The sequence below is a fragment of the Papaver somniferum genome, chromosome 5, assembly GCF_003573695.1.
Source record: "Papaver somniferum cultivar HN1 chromosome 5, ASM357369v1, whole genome shotgun sequence".
Classification (NCBI taxonomy): domain Eukaryota; kingdom Viridiplantae; phylum Streptophyta; class Magnoliopsida; order Ranunculales; family Papaveraceae; genus Papaver; species Papaver somniferum.
In genome coordinates this window covers 182,467,498-182,471,768 of record NC_039362.1, presented here as the reverse complement: position 1 = coordinate 182,471,768, position 4,271 = coordinate 182,467,498, and positions in this window count along the sequence as shown.

Below are 4,271 nucleotides of genomic sequence, written 5' to 3'. Positions count from 1 at the left end.
TATGTGCAGCTAAAAAAATGCATAATGGCTCATGCATCTAAACTAAATAATGCATAAGACATTATGCATCTAAAACAGAAATTATGCATAACCAGAAAAGTGAAAACAAATAATGCATAATGTCTTATGCATCTAAACTAAATGATGCATAAGACATTATGCATGTGCATAAAAAGGATGCATAAAATCAATAAGTGAAAACCATAATGCATAAGATATTATGCACCTAAAACAAAAAATGTATAATGTCTTATGCATCTAAAACAGAAATGATGCATAACCAGAAAAGTGAAAACAAATAATGCATAATGTCTTATGCATGTGCATAAAAAAGGATGCATAAAATCAATAAGTGAAAACCATAATGCATAAGACATTATGCACCTAAAACAAAAAATGCATAATGTCTTATGCATCTAAAACAGAAATGATGCATAACCAGAAAAGTGAAAACAAATAATGCATAATGTCTTATGCATCTAAACTAAATGATGCATAAGACATTATGCATGTGCATAAAAAAGGATGCATAAAATCAATAAGTGAAAACCATAATGCATAAGACATTATGCACCTAAAACAAAAAATGTATAATGTCTTATGCATCTAAAACAGAAATGATGCATAACCAGAAAAGTGAAAACAATAATGCATAAGACATTATGAAGCAAAAATAAATAATGCATGAGACATTCTGCACATATATAAAAAGGATGCATTATCAGAAAAATTACCATTTTCAGCATTGATAGCGGTTGCAGCCATGAGGCATCCTCTATATGTCCCTGTAAGAAAGGTAGCATCGACATAAACCATGGGGCGAAGGTAACGGTAACCATGAATGCATGCCTCGAATGCAAAAAAAATACGCACAAACTTATTTGAAGGTGCCTCATCTTATAATTCAGCTGAACTATCCTCGTTCGCTTCAGGTTCATCCATTTGAACTTGAAAATCAATCCAACTCCCAGGATTTGTGCTGTGAATGGAATCTACATACCATGAAAGATGCGAATACGACATGGCTTCATCACCAAATATATCCTCATACACTTTCTCTCTTCCGTTGTAAGCTTGGTAGTATTTCACATTGATCCCGTAGCTAGTTTTGAAAAACTTTGCCAAATCAGTTGCTTTGAAACTCGGATCACTTCGGATTTCATCCTTGATCAGACTAGAAACAAATTTACTGCTGAGCCTGTGGAAAAGCCTTTCAGTTCCAACACCACAGGTATGACTGCTCTCATATTTCTTAACCTTAAGCATCCTATTTTCAACATCAACAACACAAACCTTATACTCCCAAGGGTAATTTTCTTTTGAGCATTTTGCATAGAACCTGCTAGGTTCATTATTCTTATATACAAGAACACGCCCAGCTTTTAACTCGTATTTATTCACTACGATACGTACCTCTACTACACCTCCAAAAAACACTTTACCAACTTCACCAAGTAATTTATCCCAACCTTCAGTCCTAAGAACCTTGTTAACAGGCACAAAACCATCTTCAAGGAAATTCACCATAGCTTGTTCGGGTTCAGGTTCTATTACACGACTACTTGAAGCTCTACTACTACTTCTGGAAGAATTACAGCCAACTTCGACAAGTAAATCAAAGCTCTTCTGACCTTTACAGTGGCAACGAGATACAAAAAATTGAAGCAGAATATCAGAATCAACTCACACAAACTTGATTCCATCATTAAAGGAAAATCTGACATGATGCGGTAATAAACGAGTCCAGTTCTGGCAAACGGCTGTCTTCAAAGACTCCAAAGTTGTGTTGACATCAACAGGATGTGCTAAGAATTCACTGAAGTAGTGAATTACAGCTAGTGCACTACCAACAGACATTTTCACCCTGCAAAACACAAAAGACAAAAAACCAAACATATCTATCCTGCATATTGCTTCACAAAAATTCTTACTCAAAATTAAAAGATCAAATCAACAACAGCAAACAATCTACATTAACCATAATCAGATGAGAAATCAACAGGATATCAAAATCAATAACAGATAACAGATCAAAAATAAGAATGGAAAAACAAATCAGATAAAAAATCCAACAGAACAGAAGCAAAACCTAGTAAATTGGTATGTCAACATCGGAACATGAAATCGAAACAAAAAAATTTAATCGAAAAGATCTACATTGATGTTAACAAATTCAAAACCTAGAAAATAAACAAAAATTCAAAAACAAGCTTAAAAGATCTAAAAAACGATTCGAAAAACTAAATTAAGCTTCGGAAACCTAAAATAATAGATCCTAATCTTACAGAAACTAAAACATAGAATCAAGATTAAACAAAAATCAGAATCAAGATTGGAATAAAAACGAACGAACCTGAAGCTTTGCTGAGTAAATTGAATCTCTCTCGGTAATCAAGGACAAGTGAGGCTAAAGCTTGCTGAGTAAATTGAATCTCCGTAATCAAGGACAATGCTGGATAATCAATCTCTCGAAAATAAACATGATATACTGAAACTGAAAGTGAGGCTAAACTGGGAAATAAAAAAGAAAATAAACGAATTTTGAAAACTCTGGGCCTGCAAATAATTTGTTGGCTTCTTTTGGGTGCGCCCGTAAGATTTTGTGAGGGTGGGTTTCACAGTAGGAAAATGTGTAAGAATGGGTCTCCCTGTAGTTTTCACTAAATAAAAACACAATTAAGAAGAAATAGATGATCAAGGAATCCTTCACCAATACCAAACGTTAACACGATTATAATACTCATCCATCACTCGTAAGAACCATTCATCACCAACCGTAGAACAACAACTAGCTTAGTGCTATCCCCAAAACTCATTTTACCATGGATATGGAAGCTCTCCAATATCAGATTCTACTCAACCGAACCAGCAAGTAGTAGCTCACCCAAGGTGTAATCCTAGTAGTTAAACTCTTAGCTCAAGGTTTACATGATGGTGTTGTTTTTACACACGATTGCTTCACAGAATCTCTCTGTAAGGTCTCGCGATTTCTAATTGTGTATAGAGTTATTCGACGATTACTTATCTCCTAACTTCTACTAGCAATAGAACGATCAATAGATCAATGTAGCATGCACTCCAAATCAATCTAAGAATCACTCATAAACCCTAGATATGGTAAATACAAACGATGATGATAAAAAATCTCAATAGATTTGTATTAACAATAAAGCTCCACGCTTAGAACATTGAGTTCATCCTCATCAACAAAATATTTAGCTATGCTCATACTACAAAGAAGATGAATAATGGTGGTTTCCCCCTAAAGGGATAAACCCTAGGTTTTTGATGTAGAATAAACCCTATCTTGTGATGTGAGATATTATGATCTCATATTTGAAAGTCCTAGTACCCATTTATATATGTTTCATTGCATGGCCTTCAAGTATCCTCATCGGTTAAGGAACCCGACCCGAAACTACAAAAAAAAGACCCTAAAAATAGTTCGTGAATTTTGACCTTCGTGGTTTGTGAACCATACTTTAAACAAGGCTCTTGTTTGCGAACTGAAATTTCAGTTACTCCCCTTTGCGAACTCAGTTTGAGAACTGGCTTGTCTTCGGTATTCGATAAACTTGTTTTGGCCGTAACTTCTTCGTCCGAACTCGGAATGACCTCATTCTTTTTGCATTTTTTTTGTAATTTAATTATCTTCAAGATGGTGATGAGAAATCTTGAGTTTGAATGATTTAATCTCGGTCTCTGGCCCGTCTCTTGATTTTGAGCATCTTTGCTCTATTTCGTTGCACTTCTTCCACTTCTCTTGGACTTGGAGTACTTCTCTTCTTAGATATTTTAGTATATTTGTAGCTCTTTTTTAGCTCCTTTTTAGATGAGAAAACAAGAATATATACAAAAATAATGGCTAAAACAAATATGAAATGGATATTATGATTCTATGATCAACGACCTGAGATTACATACTGCTAGAAGAAAAAAACAGTACAAATCAGAAAACAAACAACAAACTGTCGACAGAGATTAAAATTAAGGAGGAACTTTCCTTGCTTCACAACCTGTCTCAAGTCAGGATAAATGAGGAAGGTAGTGACAGGTCTTTACGATCCAATGAAAAAAGATAGCCAAACTTTGATGAAATGAGACCCATAAATAAAGATAAAGACAAGGATTTGGGTTTCATTTCTAGCCTAGCTAGTTCGAGGTGATCGGAACTTGTAAAAGACTTGGTTGTTGTTGTTTATGAAATTTTTGTGCTCAATTGAAACGTGTCATTGTCTGATATCTTTGTATTTTGCTTACTTGAGTACTAC